This window comes from Sus scrofa, chromosome 4 (assembly GCF_000003025.6).
Source record: "Sus scrofa isolate TJ Tabasco breed Duroc chromosome 4, Sscrofa11.1, whole genome shotgun sequence".
Taxonomy (NCBI): Eukaryota; Metazoa; Chordata; class Mammalia; order Artiodactyla; family Suidae; genus Sus; species Sus scrofa.
In genome coordinates, this window is record NC_010446.5 from 82,133,892 (window position 1) to 82,161,378 (window position 27,487).

Consider the following 27,487-nt stretch of genomic DNA (forward strand, 5'->3'; position numbering starts at 1 on the left):
CTTTGAGTACCACAAAGTTAAAAAGAATGGATATTAATATCCTCATCTGTAGGAAAAGAAACTGGGACTCAGGCTCAAATGCTCAAAATGAAAGCTTCACCTCCTCTTTTCCCTCCAAGTCTAGCCTCATCCTCTCATGTTATGATTGCTTCAAACTCTAGATAAAGTGAAATAAACAGACTGACCCCCAACAGGGTCTACGCAAGTTACATGCAGGGTGTCTCCTGATAGGGTCCCTGCTAGTTCAGGGTTTACCCTAAAAAGGAGACACACAGGTAGTCACATTACTGGGTTTTATGGCATGTAGAAGATTGGTGATTGTATGATAACCAACAAGAGTTGAGCAGTTACCAGCACAGTAAGAAGACTATGCTAAGAACTTTTCCTGTATTATCCTCACAATAACCTCTGAAATCAGTATTATTATAACTCATTTTACAGGCTACTGAGACAAGTATGAAGTAGCTTTCCTCAAGTCATTCAGTAAGGGTAAACCCACATAGATTTTTACTTGTAGGCTTAGTAATTAATACTTTGTCTTTGACTTTGGTATCTATGCCATTCCTGAGTCTAAATGAAGTTAGAAGAACAATGAATTTGGTAGAAAAGAACACAAACTCAGGGTCAGGAGATGTGAGTTCTAGTCTCACCTCTGCTACTGATGAGCTGTACATCTAAGCCTCACTTCCCTCATCTGCAAAATGAAAGTTTGGTCCTATGTAATTTCCACGGTTCCTCACAAATCTAATAATGGGATGTATTTGACTAAAGACTGTGCCATATTAGCTTCTCAAAGTTCTCATTTCCTAAACTACAGTCTGAAGGTATTCTCTGGGCTTCTGAACTCAGGTATGCTACACTAACTATCTTAGAAAATCCAAACTTGTAAGAAATGTTTTATTGAGTTCTTGAGCTCTGCAAAACTCCTAGGAATGTTGATAACTCATCTTTTCAGGCTCCTGCCTTGGGCTTGCATTGACTGTGACATCCAGTGTCCAATGACTCCTCATGTTTATTCTGAGAGGTGGGTTATAGGGTATCACCACCTTTCAGACGAGCCTTCTTCAATTGCCTTTGGCAGCTTAAAAATCACTTTCACAGCTCACAGTACCCTGAGGTGCTAGGGTTCTCATTTTATACATGAAGAAATTAAACCCTAGACAGTGCTATGCCTTGACTAAACTCTAAATACTCATGAGTAAAGACCTGGGTCCTGAACCAGGGATTGAGCCACAGCCACTGTAGAAGCAATGCCAAGTAGTTATGTTGTGAGCCACATGGGGTTATGTTGGAGCATGATAATGTGAGAAAAAAGAATGTATACATGTATGTGTAACTGGGTCACCATGCTGTACAGTAGAAAAAAAAAAAAAAGACCTGGTCCTAAACCCCATCTTCTGACTCTAAATATAGATGTATTTCCAGTGCCTCTTGTACAGAAGGTAGGGCCTACACTAGTAAAGATTCATGACTCTCCCCTTTACCATCCATGTGATCTTGGGTGAGTCATCCAAAGTTTATGCATTTTATCTGTGAAATGGGCTAATAATACCTACGATGCAATGGTAATGGCTCAGATATGACACATTCAAAATTACCTAGCAGGGTGGCTAGCACAAAGTACATACTCCAGATCACTTTTATTTCCATTTCTCCATGTTTGAAAACCTAGTGTTTTCTTTTGCTTCCAAGAAGTTTACAGTTTTGTCCTTCCAGTCTAATTACTATATGAATGAAGAACCAATATTTTAAAGATTTCCTATAAAAATCATTTTCTTGTCAGTGGAGAGCAAAGAATAGAACAAGTTATAAGATTGAAAAATTTTTAATTTAATACATCAGGATAATCTGGGGCTCCAGAGTTATAGCTTTCTTGCTATTTAAGTCTCTTTATTCTGTTAGCTTCTAAAGCTCATTTTCCATCTTTTAAACTCATCTTTAAAAAAGTGAACTCACAATGATATAATATATTAGTCAAGCATCCTCTCAGGCATTAAGTACATAAATGTAAACTCTAATGGAAACTCAAGCATTAGAAAATCTATATTCAGCATATAAAGCTTTGTCCATGGTGAAACATTTACCCATTCTCAATTTATGCTGTAATCAGCAAAAGACTAGGGCCCAAACACAGTGAACAAGTCTCCAAGCTATATTTTTCCATTTTTAATATTACTATTCATGCACATTTATTTAAAAACAGAACATTTTCTTTTAACCACCATTATTGGTTTTCAATTCCAGATGTTTGATGTCCTGCTGATTTTATCACCTGATTGTCTCAGCCGGTTTCTGGTGTTGGGAAAGAGCAGACAAACTATCATTGATTTATCTATCTACTGTGTGGGTAAGGCTCTTCTTTGCATTATCATGCTTTATCCATTTGACTCTGCAGAGGTATGCAGACCTGCATGGTGATGTCAGACTCCAGAGTCTGTGTTCTCCACTTCCTCTCATTACTTCCAGGGGTCCTTTGTGTTCTTTGTCAGGACCTCTAGTGGAGCAAAGAAAACAGGAATTAATCAAAGTGATTCCTATTTTTTTTTTTTTTTTTTTGCTCCACCAGAGGTCCTGACACTAAAGAATCCTGGGATGGACTAGGAGTCTGGGTTTGCAGATACAGGCTATTACATTTGGGGTGGATGAGCAATGAGTTCCTAATGTATGGCACAGAGAACTATATCTAATCTCCTAGAATAGAACCTGATGAAAGATAATATGGGGAAAAGAATGTATGCATAAGTGTGACTGGGTCATTTTGCTGTACCGCAGAAATTGGCACAACATTGTAAGTCAACTATATTTTAATAAAAATAATATGTGCAAAAAAAAAAAAAAAAAAAAAACCAAGAACCTGCAGTCATGTGAAGTGGAATAGTGAAGGAAAACAAAACAAAACAAAACACCAGGAATGATTTCCTAGAGAATGAAATAAGCAATGTCAAGATCTTTTCAACTGAGACAGAGGAATTCTGTAGTTGAGAAGAGGCAGAAAGGCAGAAGGTAACTATAGTAGACTGGGAGTAGGACCCTTGCATCTAAGTCCTGTTTCCATCACTATATCTCTTTGAGATTTGGAATAAATTCTAAACTCTTTCTAAGCCCTGGTTTCCTCTTGTATTAAAATAAAGATTTGGAATCATAAATCTCTAACTTCCTTTCCAGCTCTAGGATCTTATGGTGTAAAATGAGTCTTCTTATATTACTAGCTAATGGTAAAATACTTCAGGAATAAGAACAGATATGTTAAGTACACTAGCCTTTTAAGAGCTCAATTTTGGTTATGTATAACAATGGGTTTAACAAAAACTAGAAATGACAAAAGATGGGTAGCTGAAACCCTCATTTATCCCACACAAAGGATTGGCACTTTGCCCGAAAAAGTTTATTTTCTAGCAACATACTAGAAAAACAGAGTGGGATCTGATATCACAAAAGGTGCAGCCACTTCAGGATTCTTGCTTCCATGCCGTTATCAGATTCTCATGGTTCCAGTGGGCATGATCTTGGAGTTGAACTGGGAATCATAAAGCAGTGGTAATCTCCTAGTTTAAGCTGAGATCCTTACTCTACAAGGTACCTCTGCTCCGTGACCTAGGAGTTACATGTGTGGCTGTGGCTACTAGGAGGCAGAGGAGGGAATGATCACTCAGTGGTAAAGATGTTGGAGAAGGTTAGAGGTCATTCCTTAGAGATAACTGGAAAACTGAACTGGAAGAAACAGAAGGTTGAATAGAACCCATGTAAGTAGGAAGTGTTGGCAGATATGAGGATAGAGTGAAATAAAGAACATAATGCACTGGGGAAAATGAATAATTCAGTTTAGCACAGGTAACTCAGATACAGAGGTCTTCTGAATCAAACCCAGAATTTCTAGGCTCTAAAGAAATGTGGAGTTAGGTAGATGTCACAGCAGACAGATTAAAAATTTTTCAGTTCTATTCAGTTTTTCTTTATGTGAGTGAATTCTGTTTACTGATAATGAAGGTAATAACCGAACTAGTTTTAAATATGCTTTTTTTCAAACTGTTTCACAGAGATGACTCGAAGAGGGTAACTTTGATAGGAATGTGTATAGGAGTGTGCTTATCGTTAACTAGATCTCTGGAATTATGGTCTCCATTGGAAATAATGCTATTAAAACTTTCATGAGGCAACTGGGTCTTGGATTTTTTTCTTTTTTTTTTTGATTACTCAATGAATTTTATTACATTTATAGTTGTAGAATGGTCATCACAATCCAATTTTATAGCATTTCCATCCCAAACCCCCAGTGCAGCCCCCCCCCAAACTGTCTCCTTTGGAAACCATAAGTTTTTCAAAGTATGTGATTCAGTATCTGTTCTGCAAAGAAGTTCATTGTGTCCCTTTTTTAGATTCAACATGTAAGTAGTAGCATATGACGTTGGTGTCTCACTGTCTGACTGACTTCACTTAGCATGATAATCTCCAGGTCCATCCATGTTGCTGCAAATGCCATTGTGTATATGTGCCACATCTTCTTTATCCACTCTTCTGTCGATGGACATTTATGTTGTTTCCATGTCTTGGTTTTTGTATATAATGCTGTAATGAACATGGGAGTCCGTGTGTCTTTTCAAGTCATGGTTTTCTCTGGATAAAACCATGGAGTAGGATTGCTGGATCAAATGGTAATTCTATTTTTAGTTTTCTGAGGAATCTCTATACTGTTTTCCACAGTGGTTGCACCAATTTACATTCCCACCAACAGTATAATAGTGTTTGCCAGCATTTATTATTTGTAGACTTTTTGATGATAGCCCTTCTGGTTGATGTAAGGTGGTACCTGATAGTGGTTTTATTTGCATTTCTCTGATAATTAACGATGTTGCACATCTTTTCATGTGTTTTTTGGCCATCTGTATGTCTTCCTTGGAGAATTGTCTGTTAGATCTTCTGACCACATTTTGATGGGATGTTTGGTTTTTTTGGTATTGAGCTGCAGAAGGCGTTTATAAATTTTGGAAGTTAATACCTCATCAGTCACTTCATTTGCAAATAGTTTCTCCCATTCTATGGGTCGTCTTTTCATTTTGTTTAGACTTTGCAGTGCAGAAAACTGGACAGCCACACGTAAAAGAATGAAATTAGAACACTTCCTAACACCATACACAAAAATAAACTCAAAATGGATTAAAGACCTAAATATAAGACCAGATACCATAAAACTCTTAGAGGAAAACATAGGCCAAACACTCTATGACATACGCCACAGCAATATCTTCTCAGATCCATATCCTAGAGTAATGACAATAAAAACAAAAATAAACAAATGGGACTTAATTAAACTTAAAAGTTTCTGCACAGCAATGTTTTTTTTTTTTTTTTTTTTTTAAGCATCAGCTGCATCCATCAATTCATTGCAAGGAAGCCATGTTCTCTTCTTCAAGCTTCTCTTTAAGCTTAAAGTACAAACTGTCCAATTGAAAGAATTGCGTGGGACCATTTTCAAGTCTAGAAGCACTTTACAATGCTCCTGAATGTGTGGCATCTCACTGGGATCATGTCATTCATCAGCTGAGGATACTGACAAAAAATATAGCTCTAATAGCGTCTCTATGGATAGGTCCAGGTACAAAATCAACATTTCCCTCTGTCTGTTCATACACACCATATTGCATGTAAAATATTGTTTTCCAAGCTACTCCAGTGTCACAAGAATGATCTCCCTAGGGAAACAGCTGTAAATACCTGAATAAGTATTATGTAGACATTGCAGGCTTTAGTCTGGAGATAGTGTTAATGTTAACATTCTTATTTTTGTCATAGATGACTTTTTCTAACTCTAGACCAGTTAACATCCATGCATAATGTATGTCTTTCAAAGGGAACTTTGGATTTTTTTTTTTTTTTGCCTTAGTGTATTTTAAAAAATCAAGATTTGTTGTCAGTAACTTAGGGAAACTTTTCTCACAGCTGTTTCCATCATATAAGATGCAAAAGTAGTATTTTAGACCTTGAGAATTGGTCATTAGAGCTAACACTCTTTAGTTATCCAAAGAATCATGAAGTACTTCCCTCCTTCCCCCCTTCCTTCAACCCAACAAAATTTAGCATGGCATATATGTAGATTTTAGCGAGTAAGGCTTGGGGAATTTGAGATGAGTGATCCAAATTTCTGCCTGTAAGGAATTCAGAGTCTAAGAGAATTAGACCTAAATAAGGAATCATGTATGCTACATGTCAGCTGAGTTACCCAGGCTACTAAGATTCAATGAGTTTGCTTCCAGTCCTAATCTATAAGCAATGATAGCCTTCAGTCCCTCCAATCCTTCCAAAAGAATTGTTTGGAGAGGAAGGAAAAGGGAGTAGGGGGGTGGTTAGGATGTTACTTACATCCCCTCTCATCACTTCCAGCTGCATCTTGCTGTTCTATATATTATGTTTCTGCATCATTTTACCCAAGCTCTGGGACATGACCCCTGAAAATTTCATGCACACAGACATGTAATGGATTTTACTGAAAGTTTGAGATGGTGGAGTGGTTTTATACTGTCCATCATGTGTCCTCCTCTCTCTGTATATACTCTATTTTTCCATCTTTCAGGCCCCCACCCAATTAACACAGAAGAAAGAAGCTTCATGGAATTATAGAAAGTAATGGATAAAGCGTGAAAGGTGAATAAACACTGATCAGACTCTGGGGCACATCACTGGCAGTGAGGGGGCCTTTTCTTCCTTTAACTGGGTGAAACCTGTCATCTTCTCCATCTTTGCTCTACGCTCTTCTATCCATGGACTCTACAATGTGTCTGGTTAGTAACTGCCTCACACGTCAGTGGTACCAAAACCTGTAGAGACTTAAACTTTCACTTTCTCTGCTTTTCTCCCCTTTAGGTAAAGGAAAGGGAGCACTAAAGATTCACCAATATCTAATAATGTCACTTCTTTTAGAAAGAAATCACAGATGTTTTAAATATTATATTTTTCCTTTTTAAAACTGTGACAGTCTAATCTAATCCAACCCTATATCAAGGTATTAATATTCTCTCGTACTGTTCTAAACTGTGACTCTAAAACAATCATGTTCCATACCAGGCACAGGCTTCTATGACTACTATAAGTTTACCCTTAAGTGAAAAATAACTACTATTGAATACAGAATTCTATCACTGTTAAAACAGTTATTTTATTGAATCATAGTCAATATATACTCATTCGCCTTGTAACAATAGTGGAGGTAACTTCAAGTTGAAAAAAGAAGAAAGTCCTATTCTCCAGGAATTAACATTCTAAAAGAAATTGTTTTCTGAAGTAAATCTTTTTATAAATCAAAATGACAGAATTGTAAAGTCAAAGAAATTAAAAACTTCAGAAATGAATAGTGGATATATTATCACTTCTCAAATATTCATACTGTAAGGACCACTTAAGAATGAAATGGTGGAGTTCCCGTCGTGGCGCAGTGGTTAACGAATCCGACTAGGAACCATGAGGTTGCGGGTTCGGTCCCTGCCCTTGCTCAGTGGGTTAACGATCCGGCGTTGCCCTGAGCTGTGGTGTAGGTTGCAGATGTGGCTCGGATCCCGAGTTGCTGTGGCTCTGGTGTAGGCCGGTGGCTACAGCTCTGATTGGACCCCTAGCCTGGGAACCTCCATATGCCGCGGAAGCGGTCCTAGAAAAGGCAAAAAGAAAAAAAGACCAAAAAAAAAAAAAAAAAAGAATGAAATGGTAATGGAAACACAAATCACTTCTAATCTTTTAGTTTTCAATTCAAACTTTGTATAGAAATGATGAAGTGCTAGGTACTTCATTGATAGTTGTCTTTTCACATAATCCTGTTTACTCCACAAGTGGAAACACTTTTCATGTGTAAAATGACTAAATTGAACAAAAATATAGATCTTAGATAGGAACCCACTGTAATGTGTATTTGTGGTTTGAAATTATGTTAGTTTCTGAAGATGGCTATCATCTGTTCCTTCCTTCCCTGCACCAATCTGCCATTTCCACATCAAAAGATAAAGTCAAATTTGCCCTCCCTTGAATTTGAGCTGGCCTTAATTTCTTGATAGATCGATAGAATGAGTTAGAAAGAAAATAACAGCATTTCTGGAGTTCCCGTCGTGGTGCAGTTGTTGACGAATCCGACTAGGAACCATGAGGTTGCGGGTTCGGTCTCTGCCCTTGCTCAGTGGGTTAACGATCCGGCGTTGCCCTGAGCTGTGGTGTAGGTTGCAGATGCGGCTCGGATCCCGCGTTGCTGTGGCTCTGGTGTAGGCCGGTGGCTACAGCTCCGATTCTACGTCTAGCCTGGGAACCTCCATATGCCGTGGGAGCGGCCCAAGAAATAGCAAAAAAAAAAAAAAAAAAAAAAGACAAAAAATAAATAAATAAATAAAAAGAAAATAACAGCATTTCCAAATTAATAAAAAATCTTACAGCTTTCACCATGGGCTTCATGGAATATGACTCTTGGGATGTTCTTAGAGCTCATCTGCCATATTATGCTAAGTCCAAGCCTACATTGAAAGACCACATACAGAAGATCCAGGAGACAGTTCTAGCTGAACTCCCTACTAATAGCTGGCCATGTGATTCAGCTGTCTTGTCTGTTGTTTGAGCCTTCATATGACTCTAGTCCCAGCTACTTTGTGATAGCAATTGCATGGGAGGCTGTGGACAAGAATTACCCAATTGAGATTACCAACCTACAGAACTATGAGACATACTAATAAATTGTTTTTTTAAGCCAATAAAATTTAGGACTCTTTGTAACAGTGCAATAAATATCAAGAACAGAAATGACAGTATTTTGAATAATTCATTTATTCTTTCTTTCCCCCAATTTTTGCATGGTCTTTTTGAACCAAATAACAGTGCTAGATACTAGGGATTCAGTGATGAATGAGATATAATGTGTAAGACCCAAGATGTATGCTTAAGGAATTTAACACCTTTTTGGGGAGAAAGATAAATGAACAGAAAATCTTACATATATTATGTGGGCTATCATAAAAATATGTGTGAATCCTGTGGTATCACATAGCCTTGAGAAAATTAATCATTTTTTTAAGGTGATTAACAAAGTGAGACTTGAAAAATGAACAGGAGATAGGGCATTTAGGTAGAAGGAAACACCAGAGCACTGTCATGGAGAGAATATGGCACATGGAACCCTCCTGGACTTGTGAATAGTTTAGCAAGACTGGGCCACAGAGTGGGGACTAAATGACTAGGAATATGTTTGGAAATGTTGGCAGAGAGCTCAGAAAGGTCCTTATATGGTGAAAGAAGCTTGGATTTTATTCTTCAATGTTAATTTCTAGCCATGATGACATTTTTATTTTATCTTGTTGTCCTTTAAATATTAAAAAGTAATCAAACTCATCTAGTGGCTGTATTGAAGGATTCTGAGAACAGGCAGAGTCACCTTATCCAATTTATAATTCAGCATGTTGGTATGAGAAATAGATTGTTGATGTTGTGGAAAAGGCAAGATTACATGCAGAAAGACTATTTAATAGTCTATTCCAGTAATTTAGGCATGACAGTGGGAGTGAGATTGGAGAGGAGATGGATATGGGATATGCTAAGTAGGTAGAATTTGGATGTTGAGTTTAATAAGACAAAGGAGAGGGAGGAATACCAAATGAGTTCCAGATTTCTAGCTTGGGCAAATGAGTAGACGGTAGATGATGATGTCATTCACTGAGGTCTGGTGAAGGGATAATGACGAATAGATTTTTTTTTCTTTTTCCAGGTACACTGAAGAATATGGAAGTTCCCAGGCTAGGGGATGAACCAGAGGTACAGCTGCGGGCCTACACCATAGCCATAGCAATGCTGAATCAGGGCTGCATCTGCAACCTACTCCATAGCTTGCAGAAATACCAGATCTTTAATCCACTGAGCGAGGCCATTTATCAAACCTGCATCTTCATGGAGACTATCCTGGGTTCTTAACCCACTGAGCCACAATGGGAACTCCATGATGAATAGTTTTTAAGGAACAGTATTTAAAACATACACTGGGCATTGATGTAGAGATGGAAAATAGAAAACTGGATGCATCAGTCTATAGAGTTGAAAGTCTATATTTGGAAGGTCATCAGTATATAGAAAGTTTCTGACAGCATGGATGTAAATGAGCACTGAAGAGAAATGTACACTGTGTTAATAGAGAGAGTTTCACCATGGGGCTTTGGGGAATGGCAATTTTATCTGAGCAATAGTTAGAAGAAGCCTATAATGAGGATTGAGAAATAGCCAGAGAAGTATGAGGCAATGATGTAAAAAGCCAAGAAGAGAGTTACAAAAGGAAAGAGGATGATGTCATAAAATGCTGCAAAGAGGAAACATAGGGTAAGGAGAATATTGATGATCTGGGATAGATCAATTTCATTAAATTTACAAGGGTGAAAAAGATCTGGTAGGATCAGAAGAAAATAAGGGGCCCCATATTTGTAAATGTTTGAGGGGTGGGGCAGGGAGCAGTCAGGGAGCCTCTGTGAAGTAGAGTAGAGAGTGGCCATCTGGAATGATGGAGAAGGTGATGGATAAGTGGCTTCTAAAAGAATGGGAAGGATCTGAAAAAGCTGTTGGAGAGTAATAAGTCATTTTAGGCCTCAGGAAAGGACAGCTATGTGGTTCTCAGGATGGAGCCAAGATTTAAAAGAATGAATTTGTATTAGCACTAATCTACACACGTTTATGACTTTTTCTCCCTGGTACTTAGTAACTCAGGTATGTCAACAAGAGGATGAGTGATTGGGTTGATACAGGGTTATGCTTTTCTGGGAAGGTTCAATGGATTTATAAATTAGCATGGAAGTTGAGAATATTGACCAAAGCATGGTGGGAGTTTTGGCTCGCATAATTTAAGCGAGGCTTGGAGGGCTCACTGAAGTGGAAGAATATGTATTAAAGATGAGACAGCTGAAAGGAATTGTGGTCAGAAAGAAATGCTGTACAGATTAGGGATGAGCTGAGTTTTCCTCATGGACATGAAATAGGCAGAGGATGAAGCAGGACTTCTGGAAAATATATTGTAAAATATGAATACCTGCAATGATATTCTTGTACCAGGAGGTAAGACGGCTCCATAAATGACAAGGGTGGACAATGACATAGCTGCACTGCATAAGCCTCAAAGGAAGAGATACAGAAATGATATAAAGAAGGAATTAATAGGAGTTCCTGCTGTGGCAGAGAGAGTTAAGGATCTGGTGTTGTCACTACAGTGACTTGGGTCACTGCTATGGCAAGGGTTTGATCCCTGGCCCTGGGAACTTCCACATGCTGCATACGTGGCAAAAAAAAAAAAAAAAAAAAAAAAAAAAAAAAAAAAGAGAGAGAGATGGGATTAACTCTCAGTCATGAAGGCGTGAAGGAGGTAATAGCTGAGCTGGGCTTTTCAGGATCAGTAGTGTTCTCCAGGCAGATGAGGAAGGCAAGGGAGGACATTCCAGATAAAATCAATAACACCTATCAAGGTTTAAATTCTTTTCCAGCACAAAATCTCCCAGGAGTTTTAGCCCATAAATACACACCCTACATCCTATTTTCCTCTTTTTTCCCTAGACTAGACCATTATGGAAATGAAATCTTCTCATGGATTAAAATAAGCTTGTATCCTGGATACCTGAGAAAGTTTTACTTAAAATGTGCCTGTTTGCCATTTGCACAGTCTGGTTTAACCCTGTTATCACTATTTTTTCAAGGAAAAATGGTAAGACTTAAGGATAATTCTATAGAGCTCTTATATATCTTTGAAGTAATGCTGCTTTATGACTTCACAGAAATTGATATCTGAGAATCCATTATCTCTCCATGATCCATATTACCTTTCTATTTTTCTTTGGGAGCTTGGATAATTTTAGAAAGATCATGGCTTTAAAGGGCAGGCAGAGCTAGTATTGAATCTTTCTAACAACATATGCAAGCTGTGTGACATTTAGCAATTTACTTAACCCTTCTGAGTTGCCATTTCCTCCTCTATGAAATATGGATAGCATGCCTATCTCTAAGATTTACGAGGATGAAAGGAAATCATGTCAATAAAAGATATAACACAGAATAGATGCTCCATAAGTTTCATCATTCTGCACCTCCCTCAGTCGCCCTTGGTTCTTCCGACTCTGTTTTCCTGTGCCAGTTTCTCCAGCACTTGGATGCTGACTGTTATTTCTCTTAATCCGTTGACTCTTCTATACTTGTCTGTCTCCTACCTGCCACAGCCTCACACAAATGCATCACAGTTTCCTGAAAGCACTTTGCTCTCCTAGAATCTTGACTTAGAGCACTCAACTCAGATCCAAGAGAAAAAGGAATGGGGAAGGGAAAATCTTTTATTCTAAATTGTTTTAAGAATGGGATCTTGGAGTTCCTCTGCGTCTCGGCACGTTAAGGAACCTGGAATTTTCACTGCTGTGGCATGGGTTCTACCCCTGGCCCAGGAACTTTCACATGTCATAGGCCCACCCCCCACCAAAAAAAAAAAATCCCCAAAAAACCCAAAACTGGAATCTTGGAGACAAAGGCAGAAAGTGATCATGGAACAGAACAGGAAACAAAGAGAACAATAAATCTCAGAGCGGTAAAGGATCCTGCCATGCTTGGCTGAAGTTAATTGATTATTTTTTGTGTGTACTCTAACAACCTTTCTGAAACTAAAGTTCTTTGACTAGAAGTAGCAAAATCTTTTAAATCTGTCTCAAGATTTGTCACACATTCTTAATATTTTTTCATACAAATGTAGTCCATATTTTAAATTTCTTCCACTTGCTAGCCTTGTTTTATATTTTATCTCCTACAGATGTTTGAAGCCGAAAAAAATCTAGGGCTCTCCAATCAGTTCCCTATTTATATCTTCTGAATAGAGTAGCACATTGTCTTCAGGTGAATGGTGCTCTCTGAGGTACATGGTTGCCCTGAGAATCGAGAAGACTGGGCTGGGTCTTGAGAGCAGGACACTGAAATCTTCAGAGCTGCCAAATTTCAGTGGCTCCTTCCGCTTTTCCTGTTAATGATTATATCACAAGGTATGTGCAGATTTCTGCGCAGCTGCAGCAACTGCAAAAAAATAAGTTCATAATATCGGGAGTTCCCATAGTGGCTCAGAGGTTAATGAATCTGACTAGGAACCATGAGGATGTGGGTTCAATCCCTGAACCTTGCTCAGTGGGTTAAGGATCCGGTGTTGCCGTGAGCTGTGGTGTAGGTTGCAGACTCGGCTTGGATCCTGCGTTGCTGTGGCTCTGGTGTAAGCTCGTGGCTACAGCTCCGACTCAACCCCTAGCCTGGGAATCTCCATATGCTGCAGGAGCAGCCCAAGAAATGGCAAAAAGACAAAAAAAAAAAAATTAAAAAAAAAAAAGTTCGTAATATAGATGGCAAGACTCTCAAAACAAGTAACTCATAAAAGAAGAAAGATAAATAGTAAATGATCCTGTGAGAGGGTATTTTGCCTCTCTTGTAATGAAAGCAATGCCACCCAAAATGGTAAGGATGATAGGGTAAGCCATTTAAACTGATAGCATAGTTGGTGTAAATGTGGAGGAAGCCTGCAAGAGAACAGACCCCTCAATAATGGCAATGCTGGTTATTAGTAGACACCGTGATCATGGTTGACTTTTCTCTTTGTTTTCATACATGTTTGAATGTCTTCTTATCTGCCTACCCTTCTAATAGACACTCACATAAGAAGCATATATCGAATTAGGGAAATAAATAGAGGGAACACACTAATGCAATGTATGTTTAAAACTTTTAAAATAAAAAAAATGTTAAATAAGCACCAAAGTAGAGAGAACAATTTGAATATCCCTCTTAAGAACCCATCTCAAGATTCAGTAGATAATACTTTTGCCTGTCTTCCTCTCTTCCCTCCTTCCATTCCTCCTTTCCTTTTCTTCTTTCTATCCCTTTTCTTTCTTTTTCACTTCTTTATTCTTTCCTTTCTCTTTCTCCTTGTAGTGTTTCATTTTAAGGCAAATCCCTATCATATCATCTTAACTGTAAATATTTCCATGTACATATATTTCTTTCAAAAAGGGTATTTTCTTACATCATCACGATTCTGTTACTATGCCCAACAAAATTAACAAAAATTTATTAATAATATCTAATCCCAAATGTACTTTAGCATTTCCCCAATTATCTCAAAAAAGAGTTTTACAATGTATTTATTTGAATCAGGACCTAAATGAAGTCCAGTCATTGCATTTGGTTATAATACCTTGAGAGACATAAGATGGCAAAGTAGAGGGACTCATGCTCATTTTCTCATGAAAACATCAAAATTACAATCAACTGCTGAACGACCATCAACAAAATAGACTGGAAACTACAAAAAAGGTATCTTAAACGTAAAGACAAAGAAGAAGTCACACTGAGAGTTGAGGAGGGGCACTTTCATGATATAAGGAATTCCATACCCTCGAAATGGGTGACTCACAGACTGGAAAGTAACTATATTACAGAGGCTCACCCACAGGAGTGAGAGTTCTGAATGCCACGTCCGGTTCCCCAGACTGGGGGCCTGGAATTGGGAGGAGGAGCCTCTGGAACATTTAGCCTTGACAGCCAGTGGTGCTTGTGGCAGGAGCTCCACAGGACTGGGGGAAGTAAATTCCACTCTTTATTTTAATGCCTTGTAAGTCTCTTTTAATTTGTAACAGACCTCACTCCTCTCTCCTTTTTTTTTTTTTTTTCCTGGTCTTTGACTTGTTGAATAAACTAGGTTAGTTGTCCCACAAATGGTAACAAATTCTGAATCTGTCTATTTGTTCTACTGCCCTGTAAACTACAGTTTAGATCTAAATCTTGATTACATTCAGGTTTAACATTTTTTGGCAAGGATATTGCCTAAGTGGTACTATGTGTTTCTTACTGCATTACATCATGCAGTACATAATGTCTGGTTGTCTCATTTTGAGACATGCTAAAATTGATCAGTGGGTTCACATCCTTTCACTGTGAAGTTCCCTATCATCCTCTTCTAATGGCTTTAGCATCTGTTGACATTTATTGCCTGAATCTATTACTTCATTAGTGGTTGTAATGATGTTTTGATTTTATTAATTCTTATACATTTAATAACCAATTCTTTTCTAGATTAAAAATCCTAGGGCTTTTTTATTATTATTCTGAAATGTAGTCATACAGAACAGGTAAGATAGATGCATATTCCCTAATTTTGTCCACTCCAAAATTCCAGGATCAAGGACAAACCAATGGCAAAAAAAATACCCATAATGTCCAGGTTGTGGTCTGAAAGGAACCAGCGCTTTGAGGAGAAACAGCTTATTCCAAATCTGAGGCTAGAAATAAGCAAGATGATGATAAGCCTTGTGGTATCGGTAAGAAAAGAATCAGCCAAAAAGGGGGAGCTGTGTCATAAAAATCTAGTTTGACATGATAGTTTGAGGAACTAGTTTGAGGGAGCTTTCACTGGTGTAAGATGGGGCAGTTTGAGAAGCAAAAGCAAAAGCAACTGCAATTGATTGACTTATGGTACCTATATAAGTCTATGATTTCATAATGATTAAAACAAATTTTAAAATGTGTAATGAACCACAAACCACCAGCTAAACAAAAACTAATACACTGGTATCCACTGCAAAAAAAAATAGGACACTGACCACTTAAGTCTGAAAATTAGTAAATTAAAAAGAATGATTATGTTTTTAAAAGATCACCGTGACTGCTGTGTGAAGAGAAGTTTGTTGGAAGACAAGGGTGGAAATAGGAGACTTGCACTGAAATCCAAAGACTGCAAATTGCCAGGGATATGTAGATGAAAGAGCGAGTCTCTGACCTCCTGGAGCTCCCATTTCTGGTGGGGTGGATTGCCTTTCTAACCAGGCAATTGTAATCAAGTGGGATATGTATAATAATAGGGGAAAGCAGAGGTGCCACTGGAACATATAGGAAGGAAGTGTATCAAGACAAGCTGAGAGCTCTAATTCAGAGGAGATGGTGCCCAAGCTGAGTCTCACAGGTTGAGTCAGGAATAAAAAGTTGGCCTGCCTCAAAGCAACTCCAGAGCCAGTTGGAGCCTGATTGAACTGAGCCATCAGTGGTCAGTACTAATTTAGGACCTGCACAGGATTAATCTGGCAAGAGAAAAAGGGAACACGGAGTCCAGCAGGGGAGGTACTGGGGAAGATGGGCTGAAGTTTGACCAGTCTGGTCACAGATCCCTTTTGCATTTTCTTTTCTTTTTTTGTTGTTGTTGTCTTTTTGTCTGTCCTAGGGCCGCTTCCCAAGGCATATGGAGGTTCCCAGGCTAGGGGTCTAATCGGAGCTGTAGCCACCAGCCTACACCACAGTCACAGGAACACGGGATCCAAGCCCACGTCTGTGACCTTCAGCACAGCTCACAGCAACACCGGATCCTTAACCCACTGAGCAAGACTAGGGATCGAACCTGCAACGTCATGGTTCCTAGTCGGATTTGTTAACCACTGAGCCACGACGGGAACTCTGCCTTTTGCATTTTCTTAAATTTGTCTGTTATACTATCATTGGTTGTAACTGGGAAAGAGGTACCAGGCAGGAGAAATGAGAGGAGAACTAAGGGGAAAGATAGGGATGGGGTGGGGAGTAGGAATGAAGAAAGAAATCAAAACTGTGCCATATGGAATATGGATTATGCTGTGTTGCTGAGCTACATCACAGGAAAAGATGTGCAATAACTATGTTAGGATATATTGTGCTGTGTTAATTGAGATAACTAGTCAGACAGAGGCAAGAAATGGAGACAGACTCAGGCTCTGGAATATCAGGAAGATGATATCAGGGTAGACCCTGCCATTATCCGGGTGGTCTGTAAGTGTCTCAAATCCTTGGGAATGGATGGAACTGACCCTACCCACAGGAGGGTGGATAATATGGATTGGTTCTCTATGAACAGAAGTATAAAGAAGAATTACAAACCAGTGCCATGCTGAAGTGGAAGGTTTAAGCAAATATTTCAAATAATAATTAATGATAACAATCAGTTCTGGCAGGAGTGCAGTAAAACTGGTTCTTTTATATACCACTAGAGAGAATTAAATCAGTACAATCTTCCTGGAAAACAATTTATCAGTACATTTAAAATCCTTAAAATATTCACATACTTTGACCTAAAAAATGTACTTTTAAAGAATCTATTATCAGGGAAAAAAAATTCCAAAAGATGTACAAGAATATGTACATAAAGTATATCAGAATATTAATATAGACAAAAATTGAACACAATCTCAATTTCCACCAATAAGAGAATGATTAAGGGTGGTATATTTATAAGTGGGATATCATGCAGTAATTAAATGTTTCCAAAGTGTTTAGTAACATGGGGGTGTTTATTATTTGAGATTAAGTTAGTAGAAAATAAACTTTAGGTATTTTTTAGTTTTTAAAGCCATATAAAAAAATATCCAAAAGGAGGGAAATAAAACAAAATTATTTGTAATCTGAGTGTGTTACTTTGAGATTTATTGAGGTATAATTTACATACAATAACATTGCACTGTTTAAAATGTACGGTTTGATGAGAATTGACAAATGTTTATCCCCATGTAACCACTGCCACAATCAAGATATAAAATATTTTGATCACCCTGAAACATTTCCTTGTACCCCTTTGCATTCTTTTCTTCTAATTCCCCACCCCACAACAACTATCTGATGCTGCTTGTTGGTTTCGCCTTTTCTACTATTTCATATAAACAGAATGCCATACTGTATATCTTCTGTGTCTAACATAATACTTCTGCAATTCTGCGATGTTGTTGGGTATATCAGTACTTTGCTCCTTTGTATTGCTGACTGGTCACCCATTGTACAGACAAACTTAAATTTTTTTTTTTATTTACTAGTTTTTGGATATTTGAGTTATTTCAAGTTTCTTACCATCATGAATAAAGCTGCTATGGACATTTGAATATAAGTCTTTGGACATGTTTTTCATTTCTCTTGGGTAAATATGTAGGAATGAAATTAGCAGGTTATTTGGTAAGTGTTAACTTTGTAAGGAGCTGCCAAAAGCTTTTTCAAAGTGACTGCTCCTTTTTTAATGCATGAGAGTTTCAGTTGTTCCATAGCCTCACCAACACTTGGAATTGTTAATTGTTTTAATTTTAGCCATTCTAGTGGGTTCAAAGTGGTAGCTCAATGTGGTTTTAATACATGCTTTCCTAATGTCTAATGACATTGACCATCTTTTCATGTATTTTTATGTAATCTGTATATCTTTTTTGGTGAAGTCTATTCAAATCTCATCCTCCCATTTAGTGGGTTATTTTTCTTTTTGTTAGTGTTCTTTATATATTCTGGATATATAAAATGTTATTTATTGGATATATGCTTTTCAAATATTTTTCCCAGTCTGTAATATCGTTATTTTCTGAATAACATTTTTTGAGGAGAAAGACTTAAATTTTTATGAAGTCCAACTTAATTTTTTCTCTTTTAGTTCATACTTTCTGTGTCCTATTGTAGAAATATTTGCCTGTCTAAATTACCAAGATTTTCTTCTTCATATTCTCCTAGAAATTTTATAGTTTTACCTCTTATGTTTACATACATACCTATAACCTATTTCAAGTTAGTTTTTGTACATGGAGTGACAGAAAGGTTTTTTAGATGCCTTTTTATAATTTGAGGAAGTTCCCTTCTATTCTTTATTTTCTGAGTGTTTTTATCATGTATGAGGGTTGAATTTTATCAAATGCTTTTTCTGCAACTGTTGAGATGATTATTTGACTTTTCTTTTTTAATCTATTAACATGATAAACTACACTGATTACTTTTGACTATCAAAGTGACCACCAAACTCCATTTTTCATGACATATTTTTTTATATGTTTAGAAATTTGACTTGCTAAAATGTTGCTAAGAATTTTGCCATCTATGTTACGAAATATATTGATCTGTAGTTTTTTTCCTCATAGTTTTTTTTTTTTTTTTCTACTTTTGCTCTTTGGGCAGTATTACCCTCTTAAAATGAATTAAGATGTGTTCCTTTTTTATTTTCTGTAACAGTTTGTCTAAAATTAACATTATTTCTTTGATAACTGTTTCATAGAATTAATCCATGAAATTATCTGGGCCTAGAGTTTTCTCTGGAGAAGGCTTTTTAATTATAAATTCAAATTCCTTCATAGGTGAAAAGCTATTCATGTTCTCTTTTTTCATTCTTGAGTGAGTTGGAGTGGTTTGATTTAAAAAAATTTTTTTTCTATTTCAAGTTATTGTGTTTATTGGCATACAGCCACTTCTATTTCCTTATTATTCTTTTAATGTCTATAGGACCTACAATGATAATTCCTCTCTTGCTACTGTCAAGTTTTATCTCTTTTTTCCCCCTCATCAGTTTGACTAGAGGTTTACCTATTTTAATGACTTTATTGTTTTAATCTGGTTTTCTGGTTTTTTTTTTTATTATTTTCTGTTTTCTATTTCATCCCTTCCACTTACTTTGGGTTTAATTTGCATTATTTTAATCAGAAAAATCAATAAACAAAAACCAAATGTGTCATCCAAGAAACACTAAATTTTTTTTTTTCAGGTATTAGAATATGAAGTTTCAGTTGGAATAAAAGGTAGAGACTTCCCAAATCTTCAGCAGTTCAACTAAATAAAATAAGGTACTATTTGCTTTCCTATAGAAAAAAAAAATTGCTAGAGAAGTATTGCCACTGGTACAAGGGGCCATGAAAAATAATTTATTTTTCTTTCTCATGTCAATTAATATGCAGAATATTCTCAATATATCTCAGAAAAGTATTTTGCTTTTCTAAACTTAGGAAAAAAGAATGCCAGGGAATGTTTTTTATCACTTACCTCCTGAGAATATCTTGACAAAAACTGATGAACAATTGTGAAGTGCCCTGTGAGTATAGATGTGAAATATAATTGCTACTATGCTAATTAAGAATTCATCAAGAGTGTCAACATATTGACACTGAGAGTCTCCAATTTACCTAAGAATGATCACGCTATATAATTGAGATGCTATTGTCATTGTCATCCACAGCAACAAATGTTTATATAATGTTTGCCTATGCAGGGCACTGGGTTAATGAAGAGATCCCCTGCTCTCAAATAATTCATATTTTCTTTGGGTAATCTAAGGAATATAGAAAAAGAAGAGTGGTCTAGGTTATCAAAAGCTAAGTGTCAAATAAGTGGTGTAGAGTTTCCAGTGAAGATGAAATTTATTTTGACTTTAAAGGAAAAGTCCAACTGAAACAGGAAGAAAAGGCAAGAAAAGTAAATATATTCAGAGGGATCAGAGTAAGCAAATATGTGGAGAAAAGAATGCTTATAATGCATTTAAAATAAGCAGAACACTTATAGTTTGTGAAATGGAGAAGAAGAAAATAGCTAGAGAGATATCGTCAACCCCCTAAAGTCTGTTTTCTGTGAAATGGTTTGTGTGTGCTTTGCACATAATTGTTGGGTTCACAATTTTTTTGTTAGGGCACAGGGGTTACTGCACTAGTTTTACAGCAGAGAAAGCTGAGGCTCTGAAAAGCTATTGACTTGCCTAGATTCAGAGTCAAGACAGCAACTCCAGTCTTTCAACTCAACTCCAGGCCATAGTCAGATTGGCAAGGACCTGGGAAAATAACTTAGAGAAGTTTGGGTTTTATTGTGTGAGAAATGCAGGCACCCTGGAGGTTTGAAAGAATGAGGGAATACGCACAAAGAAGAGTTCCAGGAGGACAAGTCCAGGCAGAATTTTGTAAGATAAATTGAGAGGGGAAATGGAGGCAGAGAGAAAGTTGTGCAGCACCTCCAGTAAGAGGCACTCAAGTTAGAGTGGAAGCAGTGAGAATGGAAAGGAAAAGGTATAAAACACCTTGCCAATAACTTGGCAAGATATGGTTTCAACACATCTTTACAACATGGGCATGTTATAGATCTTAAATAAAAGGAAATGTCAGGAGGATTTTGTATGCATAGATATAAGCATGACAGAAAAGGAAGAAAAAAAAACTGATGAAAATATTTTAAGATTGAGTAATTGACAAAATGCCACATTGTGGAAATAGAGAAATCTGACTGGGATGGGCTGATTGGGGAAGAAAAGTAATATATTTGATTTTGGGTAAATTGAGTTTGAAGAGCAGACAAGGCATCCAGGCAGAGATATTCAGCAGGGCACAGGAATCAATACAGTGCTGAGACTTACAAGGAACCATGAATGGAATATACAAGTGAAGGTCATGGTTAAGGCTCTTTTTGTAATTCTTCTATTATAGCTAATCCTTTTTAGAGGATTGGTTTTGTCTTCAATTGCTCCATAATTAAAGATAAGTCAAGTGGAATGTTTTGGAAAGGTGATAAAAAGTTTTGGAAAATCAGACCTATGAAGGAAGATTTTGCAACAATAACTGGAGCAGCCAACATTGATTTAATACTTTACGACAAAGAATTTCCATTTATTGAGTGCTTCCAGTGTACTTATTGGCTGCTTTTCCTATTCAGCCATATGTAACAGCATTGACAAATCGAGTAGGTAAAATGATGGAAGAGGCTTGTGACAATCATAGAGCTGGAAAGAACCCTGGAGATTAGACCAAACATTCATTTTAGAGACAAGGACATATGGTCCCAGGATGGTTAATTGATTTACTTTCTGAAGAATTTGAAAAACTGTACCTTGTTATTTTAAATTAATTGCAATCTTGTTTTACACCTTAAAGAAGGACCGTGCCCCCTGGCGAATCCCTTCTGGATGTGAGAGTGTATTTTGGAATTCCTTGGAGTAAGGATGAAAGGATGACCTTTTAGTAGAAGGTCAGTCTTTGGCCCGATAGCTACTCTTTGCAGTGGCTAGGATATTCCCAAGGATATGGTTTCTTCTGGTACACTGTATGCAACTATAGTGATCACACATTTCTGTGATTCTAAGTAATGAGAAATTTTCTCTAGACCCTCTACAGGTCAGAACCATGCAGCCTATTTTGAGCTATTTACACTACTTAAGCTTCTTTCCCCTTCCAGATTAACATTTCCCAGACTGATTTCAGCCCAGAAGAAAATCTTTATTTTTGGAAAGTTCTAAAGAAAATCTGTTCGCTATTTTTGAGTTTTCAGAGTGAGAAAAGTCAGTGTTTTATTGCTACTGAAAAAGAAGTACTTTGATGCTTTCGATACCCAGATAATTAAGAACTGTCTTTTCATGGAAAGTTCTAACTCAGCATGATTGCAGTTCTCAAAAAAAATCAGCCACTATGCAGAATTCGACAATATTGGTCCTGTTTTAGTTTTCTATCGCTGTGTAACAAATTACCACAAAATTTGCTGCTGAAGCAACATGCATTTACTATCTCACAGTTTCCGTGCATGAGGCATTTGGACACAGCTTAGCTGAATCCTCTGCTTAGGCTTCTCAGCTGTAATCAAGGTGTCAGCTGAGGCTGTGGTTCTCATCTGGGAGGTCCTCTCCCATGTTCATTCAGGTTCCTGGCAGAATTCAGCTGAAGTGATTATACGACCAACACAATGTTTTCTTGTTAGCTGTTGGCCAGGGATCATTCTCAGCTCTTAGAGACTCCTGCCCTTCTCTCTAAGCAGCTCACAACATGGCTGTTTGCTTTCTTCCTTCAAAGTCAGCCAGGGAAGACTATTTTTGAAGGCTCACCTGACTGGGTCAGGCTCTGCCAGGGTAAGATCAACTCATTTGCAACTTTAGTAGCAATTGCAAGATCCTTTTGCCATATAATGTAATAGCCTCAGGAGACTGATATCTCATCCTATTCTCAGGCTCCCAGCGCCATCAAAGGGAAGGGATTATTCAAGAAGGAGGGTCACTGGATACCACCTTAGCAACCTGCCTACCACTACTCCTAAAATACAATTGCTTCAAATGAGTAAAAACTGTTATTGGATATTATTCTATCAAGTTCTCCATAAACTATTGGAGGCAGATTTGATTGCATAGCTGAAGCAAACCACAAACTTATCAGACCTCATGTTTCCCCTCTTTGTACTGCTATAAAAAATAAGAAAGCTATGACATTTCAAGAGATGCTTTTCTCCTTTTAGCTGTAATCCCTCTCTCGCTTCAGGTGCCATTTTAACACAGTATTTTTTTGCTTGTTTGTTTTAATGAAAATGTAGTTGGTTTACAATATTGTGTTAGTTTCAGATGCATAGCACAATGATTCAGTTATATATTAATATATGTTAAAAAGTTTTGTATATACATAACTTTTTCTTTTCAGATTCTTTTCCCTTACAGGTTAATACAAAATATTGGGTATAATTTCCTGAGTGCTACCATAGGTTCTTGTTTATTATCTATTTTATATACAATAGTGTGTGTATGTTAATCCCAACCTCCTAATTTATCCCTCACTCCCAGTCTTTTCTGCAGTGAGAGAAACAACTAAGAAGAGAATCTGTAAGGAGTTAAGTGACTTACATATTATTTTTCCATGAGTATTTTCCTTTTAAAGAGGAGCACATAGCCACAGCTGTGTTGCATTCAAAGTAATTCTTGATGATCGAATTTCATCCTTACCTCACTGTGAAGGGAGAGGACAAAAAGAAGAGTCCTTCTTGCTTATAATGCTGTCTGACCTCTGGGTAAATAGAGATGCTGAGCTGTAATGATGTGGATATCCTTCTAAATGAGAGGGGCCAGTCAAAGCCCAAAGACCACTCAAAGTGCCAGATACCACTTTCTATGAGAGTCAAGGATATGAGTTGACCAAGAAGATAATTAAACCACATCCCCAGATAGTGGAGCTTTCTGATAATTAGAAATTGGCCTTTTCTGGAGTAAATTTTTCTTTATTCTATTTAAAATACATTGAAACAGTTTTCCTTGAGTTCACTTTTCCATGCCTCTACCAGCCTAAATCATGGTAAGATCCAAGGCCAGACTTGGAATGTGGACATGGCTTGCTCTAGCATGTTCTTAGGGTAAAGAGCCAAAGAATCCTCTCTGCTCTGTATAACTCAGCCTGGCTCACCTGTGCTCCATGTAAGGGCTTTATCACATAAATCCTTTTAGAAGTGAACTGTTGGGATCTGCCCAGAGTGAATTTTCTGCATAGCTTCCTGTCAAGTCTGCATCAGAGTTATCTGATTGAAGTCTCAACATTTTGGGAACTGATATCTTTCCATCTCTCTTTTCACCAGGGGCATGACTAAGACAGGCTTATTTTCCAAAGCTCACTTCAGGGAACATCTAGTGTATTTCTTGACTGGAATGCAGTATTTGAAACTTGAATTGCCTTGAACAATATCAGAAGTGTGGCTGTATGACTAATTTGTACACTTCCCTTAGTGGGGCTAGGGTTTGACTTTCACAACCCCCACTTGGAGGAACTTGTTTCAGAAGAATTGGTGGGCAAGGTTTCCGACCATTTTTTGTCTCTGTGTCTGGTGTGTTGAGATATTATTCTACTAGGAACCAATGTTTCTGCCCCTGTAACAGAGTATAAGTAGGGAGTTTCTGCCCACCACTTTCTGTTTTGGTTGACTCTACCTTTCAGTTAGGAGTTGCATTTTTGGTGGGGTGCAAGTAAAACCTTGCATGCCTGCTGCCTCTGGCATATCTGATGTTTGGAAGAGCCCTTGAAGCACAATATATGCTTCAGTTAGACTCAAATTTAAAGTTGAATATCCACCATATGTTAGGTATTGTGAGAGATACAGAGATAAATTGCATACACATCCCTGCCCTTGGGCACTTCCCCAATAGATTTTTTTTCCTCCCATAGCTCAGAGCAACTGTTGTAATTTTCTGGGGAAGAGAGCAGTCTGCTCCTCAGGCCCCATCTCTTTAAATTCTCTATCTGAATTAGATTTGCTAATCTCCTTTTCACAGATAAGACTACCAAGGCTTGAGAGTTCAGCAGCCCTTTGCTAAATCGGGAATGACACTTAGCACTGAGTTAAACTTCACTTGTTTGTCTGTCTATCCCAGTAAACTATAAGCTTTTCTAGTTAAACATTCTGTATTCTCATTTCCATGTTGCCTTTAACGAGAATGCTAATGGGCACATGAAGGATATTTATGTGCCTTCATTTATATCATCATTGTTTTGTTATTGGTTCTAAATACCACTTCTGAACTCATTGTATATGTGACTCTAGATGTTTTGTAGCATGGACGGTTCTATTAGGAGAATCACTGTATAACATTTAGAGAATATGATCAACAAGGGGATACTTCATTTATACCAGAGAGTCTTTTTAATTTCTCATGCCAGTTTCAACCACCATATACATGGTATTGCTCTGTCATGGGTAAATTCTGTACCAGAACATGGCAGAAACAGAGAGTGCTAACTTGGATTTGTCTGTCCTTTGCCTAACATCTCCCCTTCCTCTTACCTCCCTCCATTGAAGGCAGGTCCATAGAAAGTCCAGGATATCTGATTTAGCTCTTCTCATTTCCTTCAAGACCAGATTGCAAAAATTTCTATTATACCACCTACTTTACCTCCCCTTTTTCCTCCCACCCCCTAATTATAATACCATAAACCTTTAGAATATTTGCTACATTTCAGCATTCTTTTTTTTTCCTGGTATTTTCCAAAAGCAAGTGAAAGAGACAATGTATCCATCCTAATGTTTTCTTAACAAAATAGGTTAATTTCTACTTCTAAGGAACAGCCTCAAAAAAGGTTAATTTCTAATTCTAAGTAACTCTTCACTGAACAGTTACAATCCCAGAAGGATTCTGGAGGATTTTCCCTAGGGTTTCCAAGCACATTCAATTCAATTCAACAAACATTTATTTAATTACTCACTTAATACCAGTCCCAGGGTTAGATCTGGAAAGGACAAGATGAATCAGTTGTTGTCTCTTCCTTTGTGATGCTCATAGCGTAGCTGGGAAGAATAGCATATGCAGTTAGTTATGAAAGAACATTGCAATGCAAGGTTATGCCCACATGTTTGGGCAATATTGAGCTACCATTCAGTGTGACTGGAGCATAGAGGACTTGAAGTAGTGGAAATTTGGAGTGGAGGAGAGTGGATATAGTTTAGGACAAGTTGTAAAAGGTCTTGAATGCCAAAATAAGTACTTGGGGTTTTGTTCTGTTGTATATGGGGAGACTTCTGAAGAAAAAGATTAGAGCTCTGTGATGCTTTGAGTCGGATGTGTTTTTTAAAAAATTGAGGTGAATTCTACACAACATAAAATTAATGACATATCTTAAAGCGCGCAATTCGGAGGCATTCACAGTATTGTACAACCAATGTTTCTCTGAAGTTTCAAAACTTTTTCTCTCTAGTTTCAAAACAGAAATATATCCATTAAGTAATCATTCCTCATTCCCCTTCCACTAATCTGCCTCCATGGACTTGCCTATTCTGGGTATTCATTTCACATGAAAGAAATTATATAATATGTGAACTTTGTATCTGGCTTCTTTCACTTAACATGGTGTTTTCATCTGATTTGTAGCATGTTTCAATGCTTCATTTCTTTTTATAACTGAATAATGTTCTGTTGCATGTATATACCACAGTGTGTATATCCAGTCATCTCTTGATAGGCGATTGAGTTTTTTTCACCCTTTGGCTATTGTGTATAATACTGCTATAAATATTTGTATAATAGTTTCTGCATGGATATATATTTTCATTTATCGTGAGTATATACCCAGCTGCATGGATTACATAAGGTTGAAACTGCCAGTCTCCTTAAGTATACTTTCGCCTATTGGAAAATGGGCCAATAGGAATTCCCATTGTGGCTCAGTGGGTTAAGAATCCAACATAGTCTCCATGAGAATGTGGGTTCAATCCCTGGCCTCGCTCAGTGGGTTAAGGATCCAGTGTTGCCTTAAATGGAGAAGCAGGTCACAGACGTGGCTCAGATCCAGCACTGCCATGGCTGTGGTGTAGGCCTCAGCTACAGCTCTGATTCTACTGCTCAACCCCCAGCCTGGGAAATTCCATATGCTGCAAGTGTGGCCCTAAAAAGAAATAAAAGAAAAAAAATGGAAAATGGGCTAATAAAATGGAAAACAGTGCTAAGGGATGGAGAGACAGACACTGAGTCTGATGACACTGGCCTCCTAAATCTAGCCATTCTTGAAATTCTATCCTTGGTATTTTACTTCCATGAATGACTAAATTCTCACCTTTCCTTAAGCAGCTTTATGTTAGATTTTGTCACTTATAGTCAAGTAAGTGTAGAATAGCACATACCTATACCTTTCCCCAAATATGCACCAGAAAAACACTTGAAAAAGAATCAATTTGTTATCGTTTCCTGATTATATCATGCTCTGGAGCCTTGACATGTGCTCATCTTTCTACCAGGAATGCTCTTCCCTTATTTACCTGATTAATATTATGTATCCTTTTAAAACTAGTAAACGCCTTAAGCGGTGTCCTAGAATCCTTGCTAATATAGTTAAACATAGTTGGAGCTCCCCCGTAAGCTCTAATAACACCCATCTTCTTTTATCTGAGTTTCCTAGCTCCATAACTTCTGAGAAACAATGGGCAGTGAATATATTTATTTATCTTTGAATTCCTAGCACCCAGACCAGGG

The 27,487-nt window shown here is 37.5% G+C and overlaps 2 long non-coding RNA genes and 1 pseudogene across 8 annotated transcripts in view; 1 reads left to right on the forward strand and 2 right to left on the reverse strand.

Annotated features, from left to right (window-relative positions):
- LOC106510101 lies at window positions 1–26,721 on the reverse strand. Its single transcript, XR_002343351.1, has 3 exons — window positions 25,728–26,721; window positions 25,309–25,371; window positions 1–2,494 (listed from the first exon to the last, which is right to left on the reverse strand). It is a non-coding gene; the product is annotated as an uncharacterized LOC106510101 (long non-coding RNA).
- Window positions 1–27,487, reverse strand: part of LOC106510108 — a 198,604-nt pseudogene that overhangs the window by 99,975 nt on the left and 71,142 nt on the right.
- Window positions 1–27,487, forward strand: part of LOC110260299 — a 51,171-nt gene that overhangs the window by 7,531 nt on the left and 16,153 nt on the right. For 3 of the 7 annotated variants that reach the window (XR_002343344.1, XR_002343345.1, XR_002343343.1), the window contains exon 2: window positions 2,245–2,347. This is a non-coding gene — a long non-coding RNA (uncharacterized LOC110260299). Of the gene's footprint in view, window positions 1–2,244; window positions 2,478–2,568; window positions 4,155–5,358; window positions 7,646–11,544; window positions 13,114–27,487 lie in introns of those variants that run through there. The other 4 variants (XR_002343349.1, XR_002343346.1, XR_002343347.1 and 1 more) reach the window with 4 other exon arrangements.